Source organism: Petaurus breviceps, unplaced genomic scaffold (assembly GCF_028583685.1).
Source record: "Petaurus breviceps papuanus isolate PSGF00001 unplaced genomic scaffold, PetGlider_PUasm1.0 224, whole genome shotgun sequence".
NCBI classification, from domain to species: Eukaryota; Metazoa; Chordata; class Mammalia; order Diprotodontia; family Petauridae; genus Petaurus; species Petaurus breviceps.
In genome coordinates this window covers 3,469,198-3,477,820 of record NW_027185887.1, presented here as the reverse complement: position 1 = coordinate 3,477,820, position 8,623 = coordinate 3,469,198, and the positions used below count along the sequence as shown (strand labels likewise).

The 8,623-nt window shown below is 37.8% G+C and overlaps 1 non-coding gene and 1 pseudogene across 1 annotated transcript; one reads left to right on the top strand and one right to left on the bottom strand.

Moving 5' to 3' along the window:
- Positions 1 to 3,244: 3,244 nt before the first annotated feature.
- Positions 3,245 to 3,925, bottom strand: LOC138166488 (high mobility group protein B1 pseudogene; annotated as a pseudogene).
- A 229-nt stretch (positions 3,926 to 4,154) lies between these two features.
- On the top strand, positions 4,155 to 4,227 carry TRNAK-CUU (transfer RNA lysine (anticodon CUU)). Its single transcript has one exon. It is a non-coding gene; the product is annotated as a tRNA-Lys (tRNA).
- Positions 4,228 to 8,623: the final 4,396 nt, after the last annotated feature.

Below are 8,623 nucleotides of genomic sequence, written 5' to 3'. Positions count from 1 at the left end.
TTCCATCAAGGGCACATTATATTCTTGATTGTAATTCATTTTCTTTTTTTTTTTCCTTTTGGAGGGGCAATTGGGGTTAAGTAACTTGCCCAAGGTTACCCGGCTAGCTGAACTCGGGTCCTCCTGACTCCTGGGCCTGCACTTTACTCACTGCTCCACCTAGCTGCCTCTGTAATTCATTTTCAACAATGAATTATATAATTTTTTAGTTTCTATCCAAGTTAGAGCCACTCTCTTAAAGGTCTTTATTGTTTGCTGGTTTCCTTATAGGAAGGGAAGGAACTAAGTTATTTACAGTTCTTTTGTCTTGCCAACTAGTAGCAAATACTCTTTCATTTTCTTAAGTATTTTCCTCCCAAAAGATGTCAAGATAACCTACCAAAACAAAAGAATATATCACCATTTAGGAACTCTAAGGAAGGGATTTATATAAGCATCAGACTATGTGACACCATTCTCATTCCCCTGTTGTGTTCAGAATTCTTTTTTGCTTACTTATTCTCTCTACAGAAGCTGAGCATCAATTGTTAGATTTTCACATCTCTCAGACTGGTAATGTCATTTGTAGCAATGCATTCACTTAAACAGAATTTTATCTACAACAAAATAATTAGCATTATCCTTTTTTGATTATAACATAGCCAGTACTACTCTATCCCAAGCCATACTCTGAACTTAATCCACCTGTTTTCCTAACAAAACATAAGTGACCTATGTCCTATTCCATTAGGACCTAACTCTCAAGGATCTGCCAAATTGAACCTCAAAAATAGGAATACAATTCAGGCTTAGACGGCAGTGACTGAAAATAGTTTAGTGTATCATGGCTCCAGGGGGAGTTCCTTTTAACAGGGGTCTTCATGGCCAAAGGAATTAATCTGTAATTCTCACTCAGGCATCCTAGTAAGATAATAGGGAATACTTTTGGCAATGAGGGAGTTACCTTGAATGGCTTAAGCAATACTTCTTAGATGAGCAAGAACTCAGAAACCTGGGGTACTGGAACCAAGATGATGAGGCAGAGACAACAACCCAGATGAACTCTCTCAATATTCCCCTCCAAACAACTTTGAAGAAATGCCTCAAAAGAATTGTATAGTGGCAGAACTATCAAAAGGTCAGGGTGAGGCATTTTCCAGTCCAAGACAATTTAGGGAGTTGTCAGGAGAGTTCTATGATGCTGGGGTAAGGGCACACAGTAGCAACACCAGTAAGAGGCTTTGGAGGTGGCTGCAAGAGCAGTAGCAGTAACTTTGGGAGTTTTTAGCCCAGAGATGGTAAGGAGGTTGAACAACTGGTCAGAAAGAGATTATAGAGGACCCTTTTCTGGCACTGGGTGGAGGACCCTATCAGATTTCCCATACACAGTTCTGGGTCATAATTCCAGGGTGAAGAGGAATACTAGCACTTGCTGCCTCAGGGGAGCAGGAACGCTGGTCCCAGTTACAAGGAAGAGAGGATAATTAGCACTTGTGGCAGCAGGAGAGCAAGGGACCTGGTTATAGTTTCAGGGTCAAGAGAAGAACTAGGACTTGAAGCTGCAAGGGACTAAGGGCCTTTCTTGCATAAAAACCAGAGTGGAGATCAGGAGAGCAGTGACCACACTTTTTCTTGGATCAAACCACCTTGGAAGCATTGAAAACTTACAGACTCCAAGAATTAGTTCTGAAAACAGCAGTTCATTCTAGGGTTGTATCCCAAAGAGATCATAGAAGTGGGAGGGAGACCTGTATGTACAAAAATATTTATAGCAGCTCCTTTTGTGGTGGCAAAGAATTGGAAATTAAGGGGATGCCCATCAACTGGGGAATAGCTAAACAAGGTGTGGTAAATGAATGTAATGGAATACTATTGTGCTATAAGAAATGAGGAGCAGACAGACTTCATATTTACCTGGACAGTCTTATACAAACTGATGTTGAATGAGACAAGCAGAACCAAGAGAAATTTGTACACAATTACAGACACAACATATGTGTGACGACCAACTCTGATAGACTGGGCTCTTCTCAGCAATGCAGGGTTATAAGACAATTCCAAAAGACTCATAGTGGAAAGAGATGTCTACATTCAGAGAAAGAACTACAAAGTTTGAAGGCATATTGAAGCAAACTACCTGCTCTCTTTCTTTTCTTGTTTGGTGTTGTTTCCTCTTTCCAATTGTTCATTCCATAATCCTTCTTTACAACCTGATTAATGTCTAATGTGAAAGTATTTGCAGATCCTATACTTGATCACATGCTGCCATGGGGGGAGGGCGGCAAGGAGAGACAGGGAGAGAAAATTTGAAACTTGAGTGACTGTGGAACAATATTGTAAACTAAAAGTAAACAAACAAATTAATAAAGACAAAAAAAGTGAAAAAAAAAGAAAGAAAACAGCAGTACAAAAAATATGAATCTTAGGACAGCACTCCCTCAATCCTACCTTGGGAGGAGAAATCAACTTTAATATAAAGTTAAAAGTTAAGAAATAGGGAAAATGAACAAACAATTAAAAAAAGAACCTGACTGTAAATAGTGACAGGAAAGATCAAGATACAAAATCAGAAGGTAATGGTGTTAAAACAACTACAAGCAAAATTTCAAGTAAAAAAATGTATATTCTTGGAAGAGCTAAAAAAATGGGGGGGGTGGATTTTATTTTATTTTTTCTAACAAAAATTGTATTTATTTAAAAACATTCAAAATGTCAACAAAAGAGCTGCAACTTCTTTTTTTAGAGTGGTATTCGGTTAACAAAACAATTATTTCATATGCTACATCAAAGACAACTGAAGATGAAAATGAATTACATCCCCATATATAACTGATTTATGTTGTGCGCCAACAAGAATCTGCTTTAAATTTCCATGCCAATTTACAACCCCCATACTGTACCAGGCAAGTTTAGTGGCTATAGAAAATACCACTAAAGGGGTGGCTAGGTGGCACAGTGAATAGAGCACTGGCCCTGGAGTCAGGAGGACCTGAGTTCAAATCCAACCTCAGACACTTAACACTTACTAAGCTATGTGACCTTGGGCAAATCACTTAACCCCAATTGCCCTGCCCTCCCCCCTCCAAAAAGGCCAAAAAAAAATTACCACTAAAGGACAGGGTTGTCTAAAGGCACATTTGGTAATATGTTAACTATACACACACACAAAAAAGACACTGCACAGTTTAAAAACAAATCTTATACAGACTTATGTTCAATTTTTTTTCTTTAAAAGGAATGAGTTGTGTACAAGGGGTTAAATGCTTTATAGAAAAGAAAAAGATGCTCTAGAATCAACCCATTCATCATCATCACCTTCTTCATCCTTCTCCCCATCTTCTTCATCTTCCTTGTCTTCTTCATCTTCCTCTTCCTCCTCCTTCTTTTTCTTGCTCTTCTCAGCCTTGATAATAGCTCCCTTATTACCAACATCAGGTGTTCCTTTAGCCTGGAATGCAGCAATATTCTTTTCATATTTTTCCTTCAGTTTAGCTTTCTTCTTTTCATAAGGTTGCTTGACATCTGCAGCAAAATTATTCCACATTTTTCCCAATTTTTTTTTCTTGCCACACCTCCAATAGAAAGACTAGGATGTTCCTCTTTGATTTTTGGATGATACTCAGAACAGAATAAGAAAAATGTTGAAGGAGGCCTCTTTGGTGCATTGGCATCCTTAAATTTTTTTTTTGTTTCTCCTTTAGGTGGTATATAGGTTTTCATTTCTCTTTCATAACGAACCTTAATCAGCTTTTGCTATGTCCTCAAGTTATCTTTTCTCTTTAGTAGACATTATTGTCTTCCACCTTTCTGAGCACTTTTTAGGAAATTCTGAGAAGACCAAAGAAGTATCTGGGTGCTGCTTCTTGGGTTCCTCTTAGCAGATTTGCATGAGGAAGCCATATGAAGGCATTTTCCTTCTTGGCTTCTTAGGATGACCTTTGCCCATTTTTGATTACTTTCAAATATGAAGAGAGGACCAGAGGACACTTGGGATACACTGGTGTCTCCTCTTCCCACTATTTTGCACTTGCCCTACCCCCCACCCCCACCCCCAACCCCTCTAAACTTTACTGGGGAGTACTGGCAAGGGATGAGTGGAGTAATCAGGGTGGAGTAATCAGAGGGATCAAAAAACCTTAACATATTATCTTTTTCTTAAAGAAATAAGGGGACCTGCCTGGCTACCTCAGTCAGTAGAGCATGGGACCCTTAATCCCAGGGTTGTGGGTTTGAGCCCCACGTTGGGCAGCATGTAATTTGTGGCTGCTAGGTGGCACAGTGAATACAGCACCAGCCCTGGAGTGAGGAGGACCTGAGTTCAAATCCTGCCTCAGATACTTAACACAAAAACTAGCCAAGTGACCTTGGACAAGTCACAACCCCAATTGCCCTCCAAAAAGCTAAAAAAAAAAAAAAGAAAGAAGGGAATACAGGGCTGCCCTGGCACCACAAGACTCAAGAGAAGCATAAAAATTTTAAAAGTTCCATCATAAAGGATTTAATATAGTAAAGTTGTTTATATTCCTATATGGGAAGATGATACATGTAATGGTCTGGTTAATACCAGAACAAACCCTCATCTATTAATTCAATTCAATAAACATTAAGCACTAAGTGCTAGGGATACAAATAAGAAAAATACAGACAGCTCCTGCCCTCAAGGAATTGACAATCCAATCTCCACAACATTCACAACACATGGTCAAGCAATCACCTCTTTAAGACCTCCAGTGATAGAGAACTTACTATGTATTTTCCAAAGAAATTAATTTTATTGCTCTGTCAGGAAGGTTTTTTTTCCTATATTGAGTACTTGCTCCTGTTTCATAGTAAGTATAATCCCTCTTATACATGACAGCCCCCTAAATACTTAAAGATATATGTCATATTTCTACTTATATCTTCCCTTCTCCAGGCTATCTCCAGATCCTTCAAACTGCCCCAGCATGATTTTTAGACCCCTTATCTTCCTGTTTATCTTACTCTGCTTGCCAATGTCCTTCCTGAAATGTGGCAATTTGTCAGAGCATAGGTTATAATCTCTATAACATCATTCAATAGGGAGCTGGACAGAGAGACACTGAGATGAGGTAGGAGAAGATAAATAGCCTACATTACCTAAACCAGTTAAATGATCATCCAGGCTAATTCCCTCAAGAAGAGATGGCATGAGGGTTGGAGAACAAACACACCTCCTCCATCTCTATAGTTTCTGTTCATAAATTCCTCACACTTTGTTCGAGGCAGCAAAGCAAGGAAGGGAGTTTCAGGCAAGGAAGAACCATGATTACCTGGTTACAGGTATTCTGGTACTCTGGGTCTTCCCTAGTCAAAGGTACATCCTGACCCTTGAACATAGTACTCTGGACACTGTCTGATTAGATTGAATGCATTGTCCCTTTAACTTTGTTTGAATTTCTGTTCAAAGATAAATTCTAAGACCACATTAATTGTTTTGGTGCCACATTAGTAATGTTGAACTTGTAGTTCACTAAAATCATTTCTTTCTCATAGGGACTGTTTATTAATCATGCCTTCTCCATGTTTACTATGAAATTGACTTTTGGATCTTAACTATAGAATCTCACATCCTTATTAAAATTAAACTTATTAGGTTTGGCCCATTATTCTTCCTAGTTAAGATCTGTAAGGTTTCTCTCTGTCTTCCAACATGCTAGCTATCCTTCCTGGCCTCATGTAATTTACAAATCTGATAAGCATGACCAACTATCCCTTGTTCAAAATCACTGGTAAAAATGTTGAACAATATAGAAACAAGAACAGATTCATGGGCCACTTCATTAGAGAGCTTCTTCCAGTTTGTTAATTACTAGTCTTTGGGCTCAATTATGAAACTTATGCCACTTAATTGTACATTAACCCTTTGAAGCCTGTCCACAAGGATATACCGTTCAAATAGTATTTCTCTGATTTACCTGTTAAATAACCTTGTAAAAAAAAAAAAGGAAATAAGGTTAGTCTGATGAAATCAGCTTTTGATGAAGCCCAGCTAGTTCTTTGAGATTCCCATTCTAAGTGCTCACAACCTTTCTCTTTAAAAATGAGTTCTAGAGTTTTTTTCACAAACTAAAATCAACCTCATCTATACCATCATTCAAAGATCAATCATAGCTGCTGATCTTTATCACCTTGGGGTATAGTTTTCTGTTCCTAGTTCATGAAAGGGGCCAAGTCAAGTCAAGAAACATATATTATGTGCCTGCCAAATGCTGGACACTGTTGTGTTAAGGATTCAGAGAAAGGCAACACCCTGCCCCCAAACCTCCTCCTCCCTCTGCCCCTCCCCCCCAGCTCCCACCACCACAAAAAATCCCAAAGAGGCTGATCTCAAGGAGCTCTCAGTATAATTGGGGGATGGGGTGGGTATAACTACATTTAAACACACCCAAATCTTTTACAATAAAGTTAGATTATTTCTTTTAATTGCACACTGATTATCATACCCTGTCCTGAGCTTAACTAGTACAAAATCATTTATTTATTTATTTATTTATTTATTTATTTATTTATTTTTACAAAGGGCGCCAATAAAATGCTTGAACATCAGAAATAAGAAGGCCTTTAAAGAAAATACAATCAAAACGAATATGACAATTTCTATGAGATATATTTACTGCTTTTGGGGAATCATTTGTTCATTCAATAAGGGTTTATTCATCATTTACTGTGTGCCAGACACTGATACATGCTGGGGATAAAAGATAAAAATTATATAGTCTCTGCCCTCAAGAAGTTTATATTCTATTGGGAAAATCAACATGCAGGTAGATAAGTAAATACCAAATGCAAAGTAAATGAAAAGCAATTTCCAGGACATGGGGGAAAATAATAATAGAAAATATTGATGACTGGGGATGGGGAATAAGGTCCAGTTCCATTAAGACATGCCAGGTCTGACAACTATATAAGGTGAAAAAAAAGGGCATCTTTGTTTTGAATTCCATTTCATTACATTATGCCACCCAACTCCAATTTAGCTATGCTGACTCTAGAACCCCCAGGGGGCTATGACCTGAGTATCACAGCAGAGCAGAGTAAGTTAGGGTCTCCTTCAATGTTTCTATAGAATATTTTTCCAACTACATTCCCAGTTCAAGGAGTTAGGTTACATATTTCTTAAGTGTACCAATAATTCATTGTGTGACCTTCAGCAAATAACAGGATTATGGAAAAATAGGAAAAATCCTAGAATTTTAGAGCTAGGGTGTACCTTAGAAATCATCTGGTCAACCATATTATTTCAGTTTCTTCATCCATTAATGGGAATGGGAATACAGGGTTTTGAGTCTCAAATGTGGGTTATGTGTGTAAAGCACTTTACCAAATTAAAAGCACCATTCAAAACGTCAGCTGCAGTTGTTATTGTTTTTGCTCTTGTGATGGTTGTTATTTTTTTTCAGTGTAGTGAGGATCAAATTATAAAATCTTTTTAAGTACTTTACAAACTGCTAGGTCCTATGCACATTTAAGTCATTGTTATTAATCTCTTTCCTTTTCTTGTTACTTTTTTAACTTCTCACACAGTGAAAACAGTTGCTATCAGCAGTCAGGCCACGTTCCAGGGTAACCAAGCATAAATCTGGCTAGGTAGGCAAATGTAAGGGAGTCCTTCTATCTCTCCTCACCCAAGGGCCTATGTTTCTGGGCTCGGGTGGGGGTGGGGGCGGGATAACTGAGTTCAGTAGGTGGGGATTTACAGAATTCATTCTCTTCAACACAAATCTTAGTGCTCCAGAAGCAAAATAGATCTCATGAGTTTTCTGGACGAAGAATAGTGACCTTTGGGTCATCACGACTCTGACTAAATCTCGATCCTACATTGGTGAGTTTTACGAATGTTTGCTGCTTGTTTCTGTGACCGTAACATTTGGCTGCCTCTCTTATTTAATCAATGTGACAGACTAAAGAGGTCTCTATAGCACAATGGAAACTCTGCATCATTGAAATGCTAATGTAGACACAATCCATTATGAATATTTTAAGGAAAGTCTTTTCAAATGGAATCTTTAAACCTGGGCAAGTTGGGAGGAAACTATAGTCTAAGACTGGGGAGCGTTTGGTTCAATATTTTCCATTTTCAATGTGCTCCTTTCTGACATTGAAATAGAAGAGTTGTTTTAAACTACATACACTTATCTAATCCAGAAATCTTGGCGATAAAATCCCTAAACTCACTTATGGGTTTTTCAAGCATTGTAAATTCCTGAAGGATTTTAAGCCATCATTATTTGAGATATGTAAAAAGAAATTTAGGGTGAAAATATCTAGGATCTGATCATTTTTACATCATATCTTTCAGATTATTCAGTGATCATTCAAAAAGAAAAAAGAATGCTTAGCTAATTTAATCACAGATCCATATATGATCCATTTGAATAGGGCCAGAATTGGAGGTGGATGGGAAAAAGGAAGAGGGATATTTTTCAAATGTATTAGAAAATGGTTCTCTCTATTAAGACCCTGTGAGATCCCTAAGATCCTTTCACGGTTCTGTGAGGTCAACATTATATTTATAGTAATACAATAAATATCTACAGATATAGCCCACATAAATAAAAGATCTTTGAGGGATCCTTAATAATTTTTAAGAGCACAAAGGAGTCCTTAGACCAAGAAGTTTGAG